Here is a 20,009-nt window from a genome sequence, read left to right as displayed (position 1 = left end):
CCAATTGTGACTAATTGTACCAAATTATAGTGGTTATTGAAGACAAACAGATGCTAACATAAAACTATGAAACTAATTTTCATTTGCTACTGACACCTAAATTTGAAGGACAAAGTGGGTGAGATAATATCTTTTATATTGGACCAACTTCTGTTGATGAGAGAGGCAAGTTTTTGAGCTTACACGGAGCTTTCTTCAGGTCCAGGTGACCTGAAAAAGAGCTCTGTGTAGCTTGAAAGCTTGTCTCTCTCATCAACAGAAGTTGGTCCAAAAAAAGATATTACCTCACCCACCTTGTGTCTATCTAATATCTTGGGACCAACATAGCTACAACAACACTGAATACTTAGATTTGAAGACAGTCTCCAGAGGTGAAAGGAGTGATCTGCGGTCTCTTCCTAGTGCTGCCTAGATCTTGTCTGATTCTTATCTCTCATAATTGAATACTGCTGTAACTTCAGTCACTACAGTGGAGTTATTCATGTTTTAGTCACAGGTATTTTTAGTAAAAGTCATGGACAAGTCACAGGCGGTAAACAAAAATTCATGACCCTGTGACCAGTCCATGACTTGTACTATATAACCCTGACTAAATCTTGGGCAGTGGGGGTGGCCCGGGGGTGTCGCGGGTTCTGTGGGAGGAGGGGGCGGTCTGGGGGTGCCGCTGTGCTGGGGGAAGGGGCTGGCAGACTCCCTATCTGGCTCCTTATGGCACCCCCTTAGGTGGAGGTGCGGCCAGACGGCTCCGCGTGCTGCCTCCGCATCGGCTCTGCAGCTCCCATTGGCTGGGAACCATGGCCAATGGGAGCTGCAGGGGCAGTGCCTGCACGTGGGGGCAGCACGTGGAGCTAGGAGCTGAAGTAAGGGCATATTGCCTTTTCCAGGGAACCCCCTGAGATAAGCGCTGTCCAGCACCCCAACCCCCTTCCATGCTGCAGCCCTGAGCCCCCTCCTACACCCAAATGCCTGCTGCTGCTGTGGGGTACGGTGGCCCAAGAATGCCCCAGTAGCAGCCAGTGCAGCTGGCCCAGGGGCTTACTGAGCTGCTCACGCGGCTCCTGGGCTAGCCGCACCGGCCGCTGCAGAAGTCATGGAAAGTCACGGAATCCATAACCTCAATGACAAACTCGCATACTTATTCATGATTTACAACTGAGTGGGAAGGGAACACTAGAGCTGGGTGAAAACTTTTCAACAGAACAATTTTCTGTTGGAAAATGCTGAGCTGAAGGAATTGAAACATTCTGCGGAAATCTGGCTATTCCATCAAAACTTTTGAGGAAAACTGGGCAGGGAGGCCGACTGGCTGGCCCTGTTCAGGATGAAATATTTTGCAAAAACTTGAATTTTTTGGAAGAAAGGAAATTCTGCTTTCCAGCCAGCTCTTGTGGAGACATTTTTGTGAGGGCTCTGGGAAAATCAGGAAGACCAGCATTTTCAAAAGTGGCCCAGTGCTTTGGGGTAGGGGGGTGTTTAGCTTTTGGGTACAAAGATTTAAGACTCCTTAGGCCTGAGCTTCAGAGATACTGAGCGCTTGAAATATCCTTTGTCTTCCAGGGGAGTTGTGAGTTAAAAGCTTTGTTTCAGAGTAGCAGCCACTGAATGCATCCGATGAAGTGAGCTGTAGCTCACGAAAGCTTATGCTCAAATAAATTTGTTAGTCTCTAAGGTGCCACAAGTACTCCTTTTCTTCTTAAAAGCTTTGAAACTCAGGCCTAAGAATCTTAAGTTTCACATCCGAAGCCCATGGCCACTTAACCTCTCTGTTGCTAAGATTTCTCATTTCTAAAATGCGGCCATTAATTTCACCCTCCCACAAGTGCTGTGAGGCTACATCAATATACATAAAGCCCTCTGAGCTCCTCAGGCCTTGTCTACACTACAGAGGAAATTCGATCTAAGCTATGCAATTTGAGTTACGTGAATAGAGTAACTCAGATCGATGTAGCTTAGATCTACTTACCACCAGGTCCACACTATGCAATGCCAACAGGAGAGCATCTTCTCTTCTCCATCCGGAGGAGTACAGGAATTGACGGCAGAGCGATCTGCAGTCGATTTAGCGGGTCTTCACTAGACCCACTAAAATGACCCCTGGTGCATCGATTGCATCTTGGTAGATCCCTTGGCAAGTGTAGACAAGCCCTCACTATTTATCCATGAGTGTTGGTGTAAATCATGATTATGGGGCAAATCCATCAGTGGTGTTATCAATGGACAATATTAGTTACTTTGAAGTGCTGATGTTCTAGGGGCATTACTCTGCTTAAAAATAAAGTTACCATGTTTCTCCAGAACAGAAATGATAACAGCTGCAAAAGCTTAACCTAATATATCTGAAGCATCTTTTAAATGCTTGATAAACTTAAGTCTCCATACTCACTTTAGAGACTCAAGATTTGACTCAAACTGATTGTCCTTATCTCACGATTTTAAAAATCAAATCTCATCAATTCTAGTATATGTTTTAGCTGTCAAATACTTATGTTTCTCAATGATTTTCCTGAGTTCCTGCTTGAGATCAGTATATAACTCTTGCTATTTAAACTGCACGTCTTCTCTGAGTTGATGGCACACATTTTCCCTTTGAAGAATCTCTCTGTATTATGCATGTTACTGTACACCAGAGAAGCTGAATGGCAGTTCTGCATCTAGGGTGGGGAGAGAGTTCTTTGATTATTCTACACTGGACAGTGTCTGCTGCTCTGTTTAGTCTGAGAACCTAGATGGCCATTGCACGCTGTTAGAACCCTTTTTCTCTTGCAAGTCCTAGAGACGCTATTGATTAAAAGAAATTTCTCCCCCTTTAATGATTCAGGTCGGGGCTGGATGCTCAGTTTTAGGCCCCTTTCAGCCCCTCAACTTCCACTGCCTAAATGGAGAATAAACCTAGCTACTCCTACTGCAGAACCCCCTCAGTTTCTAATCACACACACCCCACCCAGACCCCCTACATTCTAGCACAGCAGTACTGTCAGTACTCTGATCTGGCACCAGGATCTTCTTGGATCCAGCTATTTTTGGCGCTACCTGTGCATTCCACTGTCTAACCACAGAACAAATTTAGCTGTTCCTACTCTCACAAAAAAATCCAGAAATCGATGCATCTCAGTGCAGTGCTGCAAAATTCCAAATCTGGCTCCTGCCAGATAAAATGGGACCCAGATTATCCTAGTGCACTAGGAAAAGCTGCATATGTACTGAAGTTAGAGGGTAAAGCTAGAGGAATGCAGTCAAAAACTAGCCAGATCCAGGCGCTAATTTAAAGATTTGGGTAGAACAGTAGAAGCAAAAACTAATCTAGTGTTGCTACAATGCCTGGTTTATGGTCAAAATTGGGCAGGCTCCGGAGCCTGGCTCCGATGAAGTGAGCTGTCGCTGACGAAAGCTTATGCTCAAATAAATTGGTTCGTCTCTAAGGTGCCACAAGTCCTCCCGTTCTTTCTGCGAATACAGATTAACTACTCTGAAACCTGTTGTGCTACCGTTGAGCTGCAGTGTAGCAGGGGCCCGGTTCTGAAGGTGCGTTAGGAGCAGCTCCGCCTTTAGACAGTCTCTCCTTCGACAAAAAGAAAAGCAGGACTTGTGGCACCTTAGAGACGAACACATTTATTAGAGCATAAGCTTTCGTGAGCTACAGCTCACTTCATCGGATGCATCACGAAAGCTTATGCTCTAATAAATGTGTTCGTCTCTAAGGTGCCCCAAGTCCTCTTTTTCTTTTTGCGAATGCAGACTAACACGGCTGCCACTCTGAAACCTCCCCTTCGACAGTGAACGTTGTGGGGTTTGGGGTGGAGGGGCAGAAGGGGGGGGCGCAGGGTCCAGGTGCTGGGTCCGGGGGCGGCGGGGGGGTCGCTGCTGCAATGCTGTTCAACGCCGTCGCCCTGCGGTTGGGCGCGGGCGCGCAAGCCGGGGCCGCGACACTTGAGCTCCGAGCAGTGCTATTTGCACGGAAAGGGGCGAAATTTGGGCAGGATCCAGCCAGGGGCCAGAGCCGGGTGCCCGCCGCGCGGATTACACTGGGCTACATGGGGGGGAAGCCCCCTCTGGGGGTCGCAGCCTCGAAGCGCCTCTTTCTCCGCGGAGGCGGCGCGGGGCTGCGGAGTGCCAAAGGCGGCGGATTCCGGCGGGCTCCAGCTTTGCCCGTTGTCCGCGGCGAGGGGCTTTTTTTGTTTTTGTTTTTTGGGGTTGTTGGAAGGCGCCTGTCTCCCCAGTCCTGATTTGCTGGGCGATCGCGGAGGGCTCGTCCTGGGCTGGGCTGCTGACGCGTGGCGGCGGCGGCACGTCCCTCTGACGCGTCGGACCCAGACCTGGACCCAGCAGAGACCCGGGCTCCAGCTCGCCGCCGCCGCTGCTGCTGCGCCGGTTTGCCACGGTACCGTCTCCCGGCACCTCGCGTCGCTTTCACCCTGGCTGCCAGCGCGGTTGCAATTTCCTCTGCTGCGGGCGGGAATCTGCGCAGGGTCTCCGCTACCAGGGGCGGTTTTACTCTTTTTTTTAAAAAAAAAAAAAAAAAATCTCCTGTCGAGGAGCCATTTTAAAGTGATCCGTGGCGGGGAGGAACTAGGGCGAGATCTGCGCGCAGAGCCCCCGGGGGGGGGGGGTCGCTCCGCAGCCCTGGAGAGCCGCTCGGGTTTTTAAAAAAAAAAAAAAAAAAAAGCCATTGACCCGCCTGCCCTCCAGCTGCGGCGATGCGGCTCGCCGGCCAGCTGCTCTTCCGGCGCCTGGCTCGGGCGGTCCCGCTGCTGTGATGCGGTTGCCTCGGCAGGAGGGGCGGTGTCCGTGTGGGTGCCTCGCCGCTGGGTTTGCGGCTGTTGCCCGGGATCTCCCCGCCGGCGCGCTGGGAAAAGCCTGGGCCGGGCAGAGGGCGCGGCGGGGGCGGGGGCGGATAAGGGGTGTCTACACAAGGCATCGATTCCTTCCCCCCCCCCCCCCCGCGCAGGAAACTTCTCTTGTCTACGGGCCAGCGGCGCCAGTGCGTCTGCGGGGGAAGTGGGGTGCGTGGATTGAGCTCTCTTGTCATGGCACCTCCCTAAAGCCCCCCCCCCCCCCCAAGCTGGGCAGCCTCCAGTAGAGTTGTTCCCCTGAGCGCAGTGGCTTGCCGGCTGCATTGTTCACCTGGCGGGCTGTCAAGGGGGGAGGGGGGGGTTGTTGCGTGTATCGTGTGAAGCCTGATGCGGCGGCGATACTTCCGCGAGTGAGCAGGGTCGGGAGGCAGCGCTCCGTCTTTTCCCCCTCTTGAAAGCGGGGAGGCTCTCCTTGGGCTTCGTCTTGTGGCGGCGGAGTTACTGCTTGCTGCCCCCCCCCCCCCTCCAGCCCGTGGCTTCTGCAATGCGGTGGGTGTGGTTACATAGTAAATTGAAGCTCTGGACCTCTGCAGTGGCAGCGCTGGCTCCTCTCCTGTTTTTAACGTTTCCCACTCCCCGGTGTCTGTCGGCTGCACACTGGCCTGGCGTCCGAAGTTGGGGAAGAGAGGTTCTTGAAAGCGGAAGGGGAAGATTGAGGGAAGCAGATGGTATTAATCAGATGTGAGGGATGGGGGTAGGGAGGGAGAGAAACGAGGGGTCGGACTAGTGTTGCAATCGTGCCGCTTCAGCGCTTGTGTTTTCAGACGTCAATCCTCGTCGCGGTGGGTACTTTAGAAACGTTGCAGAGATAGATGTGCGCGTGTTCTTCGCCGCAGCTTAGACAGCAACCACAAACCAGGTGGGCTAGAAAGTTCACAGTGTACAGAATTATTCATAGTCTTTTGGTTTTATTTGCTTTAACAGGAAATGTGAGGGTATTTTGTGGGATTTAAAAAATAGAAGAGGGAGTGGCTCTGTCGATCGCGTGGTACTAGGCTCTGTATTTAGCTCAGAACAGAGTATGAGGAGAAAGAAGGGATGGCTGGGAGAGGTATTTTTAATTGTTTTAACTTTGTCAGATATACACTACACTTGAACATTTACATGTCCATAATAATTAAAGGCAGTAAAATCAGTCTTTTGTAGTTTTTTTTAATTTTCCTCATACCATCATCATTTTATTGAAATAATAGAATGTACTGAAAGACTTGCATTACTCTGAATACATGCCTAAACCTTATTTATACTTTGAGGCAAAGCTGGAACACACTTGCTAAACTGAACCTTGTGCATCACTTTGAGGTAGGAACAAGCAAAAGTACTTATTTCACTTGACTTGTAATTTTTTTAGGGAGAAGAACTGAAGAATCACAGGTCAAAGGTGACACTCTCCGTAGTAGTCTTATCTCATACGCAGTGAACCATTTACAGTTACATAATCTAGAATTAAAGTAGGTGTTTTCACTCTTAATTTACTGTTAGAGTTTGGTTAATTACTATAGTGGCTTGTTTAAAATAAATATTGAAGATAACCTTTAAGTACAATATAAGAAGCAAAGCTAATCTTCCTGTGTCAGTTAATTGGTTAAAATCATTGTGTGACAATTTGCTGCATCAGTATTTTTTCCCCTTCATGTTGTTGTACCGGTCTCCTTGGATGGGAACTTTTCACTCTAACATGATAATGAAATTTGCACATCAGGAATAATATAGTGGATGGAAAGAGAGGGATCACCACATTAGAGTGAAGAGCGACTGCAAGTTTATTCTGAATGATTCCATTAGAACAGGAAGGCTCCTTGTGATTCTGTTCTGCTACAGTCCTGTTCACTGCAGTGGTGAATGATTAGAACCAGAGAACATTAGCTTAAACACGTTGTGAAATATTTTAAATATATCCTACTTTATTTAATCATACTAATACAGCCAATATTGAATCTCCCTTCATCTAATTCATGTTACAGTGGTGTCCCCTTATTAAAGTGATGTTTAATGATGCAAGTGATGTTTTTCTTCTAAAGGGTTAGCCAATATTATTGGAAACTTGACAGGTACATTATAAGAGCTCATCTGATGTGAGTCTGCCTTTTACTTGCTACTGTGGTCTAAAGGCTTTGTCTTTGTCGTGAAGAAGAGAGGGGGTGCGTGCCTAGAAGCAAGGAGAACTGTAGCAATGAAGTCATTGCGCTGCCTTGTTATGACATCACTCTGGCTCAAGGAAATGAGGGTGGGGCACTGAAAATCAGACTATCTGAACCATCTTTGTTTTAACTTTGTCTACTACATGAATGAGACTGATGCAGCCTTGCCTTAGGAACTGCAGCACAGCTGTTTTGTTTTTTTGTTTGTTTGTTTTTTCTCCAAAGGAGGGACAAGTAGAGGTGAATTTAAAGTTTGTATATATTTACAAATAAAACAAGATGGGATGCGGGTTTTCATCTATAGTGGAAACCTGCAAAATATTTACCCTTGCTGAACAAAAATTTCCTCTAACAGGTATTTGTGTGAGGACTTTGTTGTTTATTTATAAAACAGTGAAGCTCTCAAACAATGTGAATATGCACAATCAGTTTGGTATATGGAAATGTATTCATTTAACATATTTCTTTACTAGGTATATTACATGTTTTGGTGTACTGGAAATGATGTATCCCTTGTTAAAATTTATGTAAAATGTCTGTCTTGTATTTTAAGTATTTATTTTGATTTAACTAACAGTAAAATAGAACTTGAAATCGGGTATTCATTCAGTGGGTAATATTTAAACTTGATTCATGTAATTCTCATGTACCAGTAAATGGTGGCATATGACATGGAGGAACAGTCAAAGAATTTTTTAAAGTATGTTACAAAAGAACATTTGGTTCCTAAGATTCAGTATATCAGTGGTATCAGTTACTACACTGACAACATACTCAAAAGTACTTGCTTTTACAACCATGAAGTTTTTTTCTTTGAAATACAGAATATAGGTCTAATTCTGCAAGTACACGTGACTAACTTGGAGTAGGTCCATTGAAATCGGTGTAGCTACTCATTTAAGTACATTTTATTTTGAAGGCTGTGGTTCTTTAAATGTAGATGACAATGTTGTGCTATATTTTGTTTCAGGATCCTATTTATCGCATTTTATACTGGCAAGACATTACATTACTGAAAAAGTGTTTGAATTTTCAGAGTGTTCTGTTAGGGCTTTGACCTCTAACTTAATTTAATCAATCAGTGATAAATATGAATATAATTGTGAAAAATGTGATTACTTCCCATCTGCGCTGAGAATTTAGTGATGGGTTCCTGAATAGGGTATGTTAATTTTCTAGGTGGATTGTTTATACTAGGTACACAACCTGTAGAACACGCAAAAAAATCTTATATTATTATTATCCACAAATGTAGAATGCTAAATGAAAATAGATTTAGAAAAGGGTAGTAAATAGCTGAGACGTTTATTGCAGTAGCAAACTTTTTTAAAGACTTTATAGATATGAGCAGGTTTAAAAAAAATCCTGAAAACTGTCTAACATTGAAAATTAACTTCTAACCTTCCCCCCCCCATTTGTGGTGATGAGGGAAATATTGACTGATTAATTTCTGAAATTAGGTATTTAATATATACTCCTATGTGCACTTGTTGAAAACAAGAAGTCTGGCTATAATTTTGATTCCACAAGCTTGTAACTAAGAGGAATCGTATCGATTTTTCCATATTATCAAAAGGTCCATATGTGGGTCATAAAGGGACATGAACATTTCCTTAAGCAGGGCTTCCATTTCTTACCCTGGCAATGGACCTATACTTCAATTATCTAGTGAGAGACTCCTAGATGTGTAATAGGAAAGAGGCTGTCCTTCCAAAGCTCTTGACATCTGGGAGAAGGAACAGCTCAGGTAGTAGAGAAGAAATAATAGCTAACCTATCAGTCTGCCTTCAGTAAGAGAAGTCCTGCAGGCTTATTGCTCCTGCCCCTGCCATTACTAATGGTTGTCACTATGGGCATCAGTGCAGAGGAACCTCAGGAAGAATGTTTAGAACTGATTTGCTGGAAAAAAAAACAACCCAGAAATGGGGTCACAGTATTTGAGACAACTGAGTTAATATGAGGCTAATGTGGAAATGTCACATGCAGATTCAGTGTTTTTCCCCTTACGAATAACTGAATAAATAAACTCCAAATAATTGACTTTGTCTTTTAACCTAAATTAAAATTTAATGTTCACATTTCGTCTGGTCATTGTTTATTATTCTATTGTACCACCAGAACTAAATGATTATATTTAATTCTTGTTTTCATAAACATTCCATATCTTAGCCTTCTAAATCACTTGTGACTTGCTTAGGGTGCAGCCAGTGAGATACAATGTATGAAAGGTGCTACATAAATAAAATGAGTCCTGGTGAGTGTTTCCTGTCTGTAGGGTGCTTATATGAAATATTTGTTTTAACTTACAACCCTTGCAGTCTTCCACCACCTTCTACTGTACAGATTGTTCATTTTGAAAGCACTCTGCTTTACAGAAGGACAGTCATTTTTCATAGAGGTCTTAATCCATAAAATTTGAATCCCTGTGCAAGATGAGAAACCAAGGTAGTAGTAAGAGTGAGTGTGTGTGTGTTGGGAGAGAGAGAGAGGAAGGAGGAAACGGGGAGAGGGAGGGGAAAATTGTCCACCAGATGTCTGATCCCACTGTGAAAAGGTTTTCATTTATAGGGTTAAAAAAGAATGTGGAAACCAAGGGGACTTAGTATTGGGGGGAAAAAAGGACTAGAAGAAAATTAAAAGTATATGTGATCAGTATATAAAATTTTAGGGGAAAAGAACAATTGAAATAATGTGTACTGTTATGAGCATATTACAAGTATTTACAAGTACATATGGGGGAAGGGATAGCTCAGTGGTTTGAGCATTGGCTTGCTAAATCCAGGGTTGTGAGTTCAATCCTTGAGGGTGCTATTTAGGGATCTGGGGCAAAAATTGAGGATTGGTCCTGCTTTGAGCAGGGGGTTGGACTAGATGATCTCCTGAGGTCCCTTCCAACCCTGATATTCTAAGATTAATGTGTGTCTATGTGCAAGTTCTGTAACATTGATAAATATAATGGCATCCATAAGTGGCATTAGAGGAGGTCTACAAAACTCTTGAATGGGGTGGAATGAAGTTGAAGTTCCTGAGTTAAAAGCTAGAGAGACTACCCTCGTACAATATATGTACATTGTGAAGTAGATTTGGCTTTTAATACAGCATTTTTTCCTAAAAGAGGTTGTCAGTGGCAGCTGGTGCCCAGGATAGCTGATGGTTCTGTGGGGAGCAGTCTCCCAGCAAGGGGATTATATTTTTCAAGTGGAAAAACTGACATGCTCTGGTAAGTGGGTTGGGGGTACAGTAAGAGGAGTGTTGGGGATGAGGGAGAAAAGGAAAGGGGGTACTGTGTTTTCTCTTCTCTCCTACCCATTCTCTCTTTCAAACTGAAAAACTGGAGCAGTTCACAGTAAAGGGCAGGGTAGACGATAACAGTATATTTATCATTGTCAGCACTTCACAGTTGTCTCGTAGTCCCAATCTCTTCCCTTCAAATCTAGCTCTTACCCTACCATCTCCTTCCTCCACCCACACTGCCAACTGACTTCTTTCTTGCAGAATCAACCATGCCAACTGAATCCATTCCTCCTGAGTCAGAACCTCTCCAACCCACCCCTGAGCCTATTGGCTCAGGAAAGCTCCTCATCCACCGCCCTCAGGAACACTCCTCACCCTCCTTACTTAACCTCTCTACAGCTCAGAACCACACACTCAGCTCTTAACCCTTTCCTATCGGACAGTTCTCAGAACAATCCCTACTCCTGCCTCACACCCAAGGTTAACTATCTTGCCACCCCTCTCAGAAATCCCATATTTTGTGCTGGGTCTGGAAAAGCAGGAGCAGAGGCAACAGGGAGGATGAGCGTGCAATCTGAGGTAGTCCCAAAGAAGCCCCTATTCTTTGCTCATTTTCTCCTTGCACTGTTGAGTGCAGTCTACATGCTTCAGGCCAAGAAGTCCCTGTGGAACCACATGTATTGCAGCCTCAATGGGCTGGAACATCTCCAGCCCCTGCAAGAGTTTCCCAATGGCAGCAGGTGGTACAGAACCCTGCAGCAAATCAGCCACACAATGCAGTTGTGACATTATTGGGGATTATTTATGTCATTGATCCCTGGTGGGGGTAGTGATGTCTGGTCCTCATGAAATCAGGGGCAACTGTAAATGGCACCTTACTGTTTCCTCGGGAGTAGTGGTTGCAATAAAAAATCTTACTTAAAAAGACTGTAACAAACAAACTGAAGAGAAGGTTCTTGCAGACCCAGGAAAAGTACGTTTTAGACTGAGTCAGGGCCAGATTCCTGCACCCTCACTTGTGCTGAGTAGCACTTAACTCTGCAAATAGTCCCATAGAAATCAGTACGCCTACTTATAGAGCTAGGCACTATTCAGTAAAGTAAAGGCATCAGAATTTGGGCCTGTGAACATTAGTTAGTTATACTGAGACCTTGCGTAAAGGTTCTGGAGATGGTAAATTCTACTCATCAGGTGAAGTAATCGGAGAGGTTTAGCATTTTTGTTGAGTTATTACTGTTCAACTTTTCAGAAGTTGATAGCAATATATCACTTTAAAAATTACCTTGTATATTTAATTGTATCTTTTCTTTTTCCTTTGTGCAGATATGGTTTTGTTTGTTAATAGCAAGGAGCACTGATTTAGAAAAATTGGCTAGTACTTCTGCTCTCACCCAAAAGGGAGAACCTCTCCCTTCCCCTTCCATTATGGTATGATGACTTTCTGGACTTTTCCTGGCCAAGAGTCTGGATTCAATTTGAAATAAATGTACATGTTAGCGAATAGCTGTTTATAATGGAGGGTTTGTGTCATGTTGCATGTCGTCATCTTAGATTTCTCTCTCTTAGCTCAGCAGTTGCTATGGGGCTGAATTTCTATCTTCATTCAGTTTCTGTGGTCTAATATTTGTCAAGTGTTCAACCATGACTCCTTGGCATGCACTTGGAGGGCCAGACACGCCTTTTGCTAAGTGGTCGCCACCGCCAGCTACTCCCACTAGATTTGGATGAGAGTTGAGTGAGCTGCCAGCACCAGCTGCAAGCAGACCACCCGTTCTGGGTGTGGCTGTCTCCTGTGCAGTGGTATTGCCTGTTAAACTCACCCCATACACCCCCATTATGCAATGTATATTATCTTCAATAAGAAAAGGCATAACTGGAAGTTCAAATATAAAAAGGTGATGTTTCTGAATAGTGATAGTAGTATTATTTTTATTATATCTCACTGTTTGACTGGAAGTCCTTGTGTCCTAGGCACTGTATCCATAGTAAGAGAAGGACGTAGAACCCTTCAACCTGACCTGAACCTAATGGGACCTGACTCCAAGTATCGGGTCTGGGATGGGTGGGGTGGGAAAAATACTGGATCATCTTGGAGTCAGGTCAGGTCATCTGTCCTTCTCCTGCCCGTGCAGGCCAACACCACCTTGCTGTGCTTTGTGTGATGGGTGGAAGATTCACAGCACCCCTTACTCCGCAGAACGTTACTGCTGCCCTGCTGACCCCACAGGCCGGGGGAGGCGAGCTGACCCCATGGGCAAGAGGTGCTGAACTCACAGGCAGGAGGAAGCAGCACTGACTCGGATTCCTGGAAAGGGTCAGGAAATAACTTGATCCTCTCGGACTCAGATTGGACACAATTAGACCTCTAGACCCTGGTGCAAAGACCTTTTGATCTAAACAGGTAAGACAGACAAAGTGTGTCTACACTGCCATTAGACACCCTTGGCTGTGCCAGCTGTCTCAGGTGTGTGGGGCTGTATAATTGTGGTGTAGATGTTTGGGCTGCAGCCCAGGGTCTGGGACCCTCCCACCTTGCAGGGTCCTAGAGCCTTTGCTCAGGCCCAAGCCTGGACATTTACACTGCAGTTGAACAACCCCTTAGCCTGAGCCCCATGTACCCAAGTCAGCTGGGAATAGAACCCATAGCTCTTGATTCCCAGTCCTATGCTCTATTCACTAGCGCAATCTGACTCTTAGCCAGTAGTCTTCGGATACCAGGGGCTTGATTAACCAATATGTTACTCCAATGTTGTGCTGGTGTCGGGGAGAAAGTAAGTCGAGTGACTTACCGGTACTCTGGGGCCAGCTCTGGCCCCCAGAAGGGACAGGGCCTAGGGCGGAAGGGGTGGGGTTGAGGGGGTCAGAGCCAGCCCACCCTGTAAGGTAAGTGCCCCCCCCATCAGGGTAACAGCAGCAGCTCGGGACTCCGGGGGCTATTTAAAGGGCCCGGGGCTTCCCTCTTCTATCGCCCTTGCCCTTTAAATAGCTGCCAGAGCCCTGGGGAAGTGATGGGGCTCCAGCGGCTATTTAAAGGATGGGGGCGGCAGAGGCAGCTGGAGCCCCCAGCCCTTTAAATAGCCCCTGGAGCCCCCGCAACCCCAGGGTTCCAGGGGCTATTTAAACGGCCCACAGCTCCCCTGCTTCTACTGCCCCGGTCCTTTTAAATAGCTGCCGGAGCCCTGGAGTAGCGGCGGTGGGGCTCCAGGGGCTATTTAAAGGGCGACTGATGGAGCCCCAGGCTGTTCACCTCTGACTGGTGTAGCCATTGATTTCAGTGGATTGATACTAGGGTAAAATTTAAGAAAAGAAATGAAGCATCAGGCCCAAGATGTAATAGTCAAATATGTGATAACATTGTTAATTTCTTACACTGCAACATGTATTCTCCACGTCTCTTTATAGATCGCTATAGAATCCAGAAAATGTCTGTTAATTGTATATAATTAAGCACCTTCATTTTCAGTTTAAACCGATTTTTACTGTAAAATCCTGGGTTTTACGAAAAGCATTATTTGTGGGGTTTTTTTCCAGTTTTCACCCTATTTTTGTATCATTCAAATATATAAAAATAACTTGTTTTATCAGTAAAATACAATACATTGCATGAGATATATGTATTACGAGAACACATTGGTCTGTGTGTATATGCAAACCTGCCTGTTGAAGTAAGGTTATGTATTAGTCTAGAAGATACACACAATAAACAAACAAACAGGCATGCATGCAAGCTCTGAAGTGCATACGCATCTGAATATACTGATGAATCTCCTGCCTACCACATACATATTTCAGGCTGTTAGCAGATAACTATTTAAAGATCTGACACACTAAAATGGGAAAAAATGAAAATCTGTATCAGAATTCATTTCAGAACACAAGAAAATATATTCAAAAGTTTAAAAAAAAAACAGGCGAAACGGATGAAGCTGAGTGTATGTGCTGCAAATGGTGTGTCCCAATTATCAAATGTAAATATTTATAAGCTGATAGTTCTGTCTACAACAGTAAACTATTTATTCAAATTAAAAGTTTTATTTGGATATTAGAGATGTATTGTTTTCTTAAACTCAGAGGTAGCATTGTGTTTTGACTTCTGTTTTAATTCTGCAGCAAACCTCATTGAATTGCATTAATCAACTGAATACTTTTTCCCCTGTCCTTCCGTCCACCAAAATAAACCCCAGTATTTAACCAGAAAAATTAATAATAGCTTTTTCCACCGATTTTCATCTTTTTGTTATAATAAACACTGATAAATTCTTGGGAAAAATTAAATAAAATAAAAACCAAAAATGAAGGGCGCTCTCTCTCTCTCTCTCTCTCTCTCTCTCTCTCTCTAAAAGAGAAAAGTAATGTTTACGTGTATTGGAGCACTATTGTAGTACAGCTCTAGTTGGTAGCTTTTCATTCCTTAATCGCCACCTTTTTCTCCTAAAAATAGTAGCAAATTTTACTACATTACAGGAGCAGCAAAAAAATGTTTTTTGAACAAAAATTTTAGTTGAACAGTAGTTGATTAGTTGAACAGTAGTATTAAGAGCAGATTTAGGATGATCCAGGGGGTATAAATAGGGATAACATAATAAAATTGAGCAAAGGAAAAGATGGGCTGGATAATCAGGAGAAAATGTGCTAACAGTGAGACTTATTGGACTGTGTTAAACAGTCTCCTTAGGGAGCTAGTAGAAAGCCCATCACTTGAATCATTTAAAAGTTGACTAGACAGAGCACTCAGCAGTACAATATAGGGAACAAACTTGCAGTGGGGGTGGTGGAAATGGATGGATAGGTTGACCTAATTTCCATCTCTGATTTCTGTGATTTATTAAAGACTTTTGCAGGCCTTCTGCTAGAGGGCTAATGGAATTTGAAACATGGCAATTATAAGGGTCCTTTAATAGTGTGCCAGCACACTGTTGTTTTTGATCACTTAGCTGTAGCATTAGTGTGGATAATTTATCCCATTGCTGCAGACTGAACAGACCGCAATTACATGCAGGGATTTCCAGTTCATTTTAGCACTACTATTCCTACTGGTTTGAATTCTATGTTGAGTCACAGCCTTGCAGTCCTGTTGCCTTCAAAAAAGCCTCAGCTGCTGCAGGGTTGTTTGGCTGATTTAGTTTATTAAGAGCTGTGAGGCCTGATGCTGCTTGTGGATCCTTTGAGGTGGTGTGCTGGGGAAGAAAAGCCTCTAGACCTCCACTGAGAGAACCCTGATGCCTTGAGAAAGGAAAGAGACAGCCCCTACCCACTTCATTCAGAGATGTAAATATATTCAGTTAGGCTCTCTCTCTCTGCATATATTAAATGCATGTCTACTTATATATGTGCATAATTGAATACACCACATCATTAAATATTGATGATATGGGGAGACACTGCACTCTCCAAAGTTACATCTAAAGGCAGCCTGATTTTCACCCATCCCTACTGACCCTAATTCATACAAAACTAAACCATCCATCTGACATTTCACAGGCATAACCTCATACCTGGATACAAATTTTCTCACTCATTTTCTTAATGGTGATAGCAAGACTCCTCTTTCCTAGGTTGTTGATGCTTTGCCCTCTTGCCTGCTTTTGTATGCTGCATGCAGCTCGGAGAAGGAGCTTTTCCATTGACCGGATCACTGAGCAGCCAGGGGAGAAGGGAAAAGAAGATGCAAAACCACTAGGAAACTGTGGACCCTTCCTTGAAATAACCGGTTTCCCTTTCTTCTAAGATCCTGTGTCTTGTTTTTTTTTCCTCCCCACACGGAGTGCTCTCAGTGCTCTGGTCTACAGGCTCAGCTAAGAGGCTATATCTACACTGCAGTTAAAATCCTACAGCTGGCCTGCACCAGGTGATTTGAACTAAGGGGCTGTTCAATTGCAGTGGAGATGTTTGGGCTTGGGCTGGTGCCTGGGCTCTAGGACCTTATCACTAAGATAAATATCTTGATTATGCCATCATCTCTACTTTTCCTAAGCTATGCTCAGTGTATTTACCACAAGCACAGAACTGAAAGAAAAGCTGACTTTCACATTTTTCATCAAGTCAATATTTTTTTAATGGAGAATGATGAAATATATGTTTTCTCTTAAATCCATTCCAAATGTTTAATTCTGTCTCCATCATAACTCATGAATAAGACTCTGTGTTTGTCACAGAAGTCATGAATTCCATGACTTTCCATGACCTCTGTGACTTCTGCAGCTGCCCAGGGCGCCTGTCCCGGGGGCCAACTGAGCAGCTCTGGCAGCCCTTGGGCCAGGTGCACTGGCCACTGCTGAGGCAGTCTTGAGTCTCCCTAGCCCAGCAGTAAGAGTTTAGGTGTGGTGATGCTCAGGGCTGGGGTTGCGTGATGGTGCTTACCTGGGAGGGGCTCCCCAGAAGGACAATAGGAACTCCCTGTCCTCATCTCCTAGCTCCAGGTGCTGCCTCCACCCGGAGGCACTGCCCCCGCAGCTCCCATTGGCCATGGTTCCTAGCCAGTGGGAGTTGCAGAACTAGGGCTTGGGTCAGAGCGGAGATGGAGCTAGGAGATGGAGGTTGTCGCTTCCCGGGAGCTGGGTAGGGAGCCTGCCCCATCTCTCCCCCACCCCAAGCACCCACCGTGCCCCCCTCCAGACTACGCGCGGTGCCCCCCACAGCCGTGACTCCCTCCCCAGCACCCGTGACATCCCCAGGGCTGACCTCCTGAGCCACCCTGCCCCCCAAGTTTTAGTCATGGGTATATAGTAAAAGTCATGGACAGGTCACACTCTATGAATTTTTGTTTACTGCCTGTGACCAGTCCATGACTTTTACTAAAAATCCCCGTGACTAAAATGTAGCTTACTTATGAATGGTTTGGCCTAGAAACACCAAATGTGTTTGGTCTTGATGAGAGTGGTGCTTTGAGTAGCCTTGGAGGTTATGAGGGAACTTTACGTTGTGAAAGCTGCTTCCTCATATGTTATGAAACGTGCCCCCTCTGGAATTTCTAATTTTGCACAGATTTAGTTGATTTAAGACAACCTGCATCTGCCCACTGAATTTCTTAAACTCTTTATTTTTTCCATCAAACTGCAAGCTTGTAGATCAGCAGGGGGTGGGCAGAATTAAGGTTGTGTAAGTTACGTTAACTCTGTACTTCCATACTTTATCATTCTTTTTCTTTAGGTGAATCTTAACATACAACTTCCATGCTATCAAACATTTGTGTTTTCTGAGAAAACAAATCTTTTCTTAAAAGCCTTTCCCATTAAATAACAGATGGACATTTGAAAGCTTAACTCCAGCTTATAGTTTTTGTTTGTTTTTGTTTCTTGGTTTTTTTTTTTTTTTCCAAACATGTGCATCCCCAAAAAACCCCTACTTTTCCTACAGATTTGGGATCACAGAGTAGGTAATGCCTTCTCTTCACTGCACCCAATTAATGAAGAGGGAGGTGAAAAGTTAAGCAATTGTGGAGGGATTCTGGTTTGTTTGTACAATACTCAGCACTTTAGGGTATGTTTACCCAGCAGCTGAGTGTGAGTCTTCCAGTCGGGTGGACAGACTCAAGCTAGCATGCTAAAAATAGCAGTGTGGATGTTGCTGCACTGATGGAGGCTTGGGCTAGCTACCTGATCTCAGATGGCTAGCCTGAGCCTCCACCAGTGCAGCTGTGTCCACGCTGCCCTTGTTACCTCGAGCCCTGGTAGCATGAATCTGCCTATCCTGGCGGGGAGGCTCACTCCTTGCCGCAGCATAGACAGATATACCTATAGAGTGCTGGTCCATGAGTAGGGCTCCTAGATGCTATAGTAATAGAAATGATTAATAATAAGGTTGGTATTTTTTTTTAAAAAAAAGTCGTGCTTAAATTCTCTCTAATGTTCTGTTAGCAAATGGTTTGCTCTGGAAATATCTAAGTATTTATAAGGCTCCTGTGAGGTAGTTTTGAAAACATGCTTTGTGTCTATGCTTCGCTTGTAGGTTACATTTAGAATGTTTTTAATTAATGGAGTTTATACTACCACTGCATTAGTTAAAGATGCTGTGTAGACTACATAACAAGATCCTCTGTATCAAAGTAGATTCTTTGCCTGTTCTTGCATTCAGTCCCTTCTGATTGCTATTTTCTCTTTAATTATCCCCGGTGTCGACAAGAGCGGTGCATTTCCTGCAGTACCTCATTGTTCTGAGTATCGGCAGTGTCTCACCACAGTAGCAGCTGTACTGCTCCACTTTGCTTTGCTATTTGCCCTTCCTTTTTTCACTGACATTTTTGTAATCTTCTCAGTGTTTATTCTGTCCGAAGGGTAAGGCAACATGTAGGAATGAAGATGCCTGATACTCCATTCTGATTTTGTCACATTACTTTGAAAAAACTCACTCCAGAATGCTTGGCCCCAAACTTGACCTGCCTTTGTAACTGTTTGCGAATGTCTGTGCAAATATTTGTTCCCCTACAACCCCTCCCAAATTGAAACACCTCTTTCTATGGTGTGTTTTCATAGAACAGATACAAATATGTATTAGATGTTATAGCAACAAACCCATTGTGTACATGCCATGGTGATATAAATTTCAATAAGGAGACAGATGTCATTTTCTAGCTTCCAGGGGGTTATAAACTGTTAAATAGATATATTTAGATTATTAAAAATGCCTTGCCACATTCCTTTTAAGCAGCTCTGGGGCAGGTTGTCTCTGTTCTTAACCCCAGAGTTGAGGATATGTTTCCTTAATAATGTCCTCTCGGCTTATAAAGTTGTAAAAAAATAAAAACTCTGTGGGATGGAGCTTGGCAAATGAGCCAAGGTCTCAGCCAAGGAAATGAATTGTCTACTAATTTTCTAAACAAAACTAGTTCAGCTGAGTGCAAATCTCCCTTTCTCTGTTTGGATGCTTTCACACTGTATGATGTGGGTAGATTTGATTTTTGCAAAATAGAATTGAGAAGCAGTTATTAATTTCTGTGTTGTAGGAGATTGGCATTAAAAAGCTGCTAAGATAGTGATTGAATGGTAGTTACTGTGCATGAAGAATAACTTAAAAAAGAAAATAAAAGTTTATACAGTACATAACCTCGAGTATGAATGTGTTTGCGTGATAGCGTGAACAGAATGGCTTCCTACTTAAAAATTACATTAGCACTGATCGGAGATGTTAGCTAGGCCACTATTCAGTCCTTGACCATACTATTTGAAGTCCAATATCTGGCAACCCATCAGGCCTGGAATCCCACTTTCCAGTGGTATCAGGCTTTTGTTTCTAGCCCTCGTAGATTTCTGTAGATCTGATCTTGATACTGTGTGACCTTTTGTATAGAAAAGCAATTTTAAGTAACTTTTTTTTTCAAGTTTTAGTTATTTTCTATGTGAACCCAGAACTGTTGAACACCTGTTAACAAAGGCACCTACCTTTAAAAATAGAGGGATACAAAATTAGTACCAAAGACTAATGACTTCAGACATTATTAAAATATTATTCCTGTAAAATATGTAGCATATGCTGAAAATCACATGTGGTGTGGAATAAATGTTTTTTAATACTCTCTTGGGAGGATTTTCTTAAGGTACTCATGGCTTCAGTGCTTGTGAGTAATGGAACCATCCCAAATTCATATGTGCCATTCCTCACCAGCAAAAGAAGGCAGCTGTTTGAAACTTTGCAGAGACTTAGAATATTAAAAATAGTCCAGTGAAAAATAAAATGAGTGAGCAAAATACAGTGAGGTATTCAAAGATGAATTTATCACACAGTTCCACAATTTATTACAAGGAAAGCACCAAAACAGAATGACCAGATGTTTAAGGCACAGCGCTTT

The 20,009-nt window shown here is 43.9% G+C and overlaps 1 protein-coding gene across 50 annotated transcripts in view; it reads left to right on the top strand.

The window, feature by feature from the left end:
- EPB41L3 (erythrocyte membrane protein band 4.1 like 3) overlaps nucleotides 1-20,009 on the top strand; it is a 192,086-nt gene that overhangs the window by 60,850 nt on the left and 111,227 nt on the right. For 20 of the 50 annotated variants that reach the window (XM_038389007.2, XM_038389016.2, XM_038388986.2 and 17 more), the window contains exon 1: nucleotides 4,228-4,378. The exons of 9 other annotated variants lie outside the window; for them this stretch is intronic. The gene's annotated coding sequence lies outside the window, so the exon portion shown is untranslated. Of the gene's footprint in view, nucleotides 1-3,873; nucleotides 4,379-4,698; nucleotides 5,001-5,140; nucleotides 5,519-5,567; nucleotides 5,710-6,198; nucleotides 6,302-20,009 lie in introns of those variants that run through there. 21 more of the 50 variants (XM_038388990.2, XM_038389009.2, XM_038389017.2 and 18 more) reach the window with 9 other exon arrangements.

The sequence above is a fragment of the Dermochelys coriacea genome, chromosome 2 (genome assembly GCF_009764565.3).
Source record: "Dermochelys coriacea isolate rDerCor1 chromosome 2, rDerCor1.pri.v4, whole genome shotgun sequence".
NCBI classification, from domain to species: Eukaryota; Metazoa; Chordata; order Testudines; family Dermochelyidae; genus Dermochelys; species Dermochelys coriacea.
This window is presented reverse-complemented; position numbering and strand designations above follow the sequence as displayed.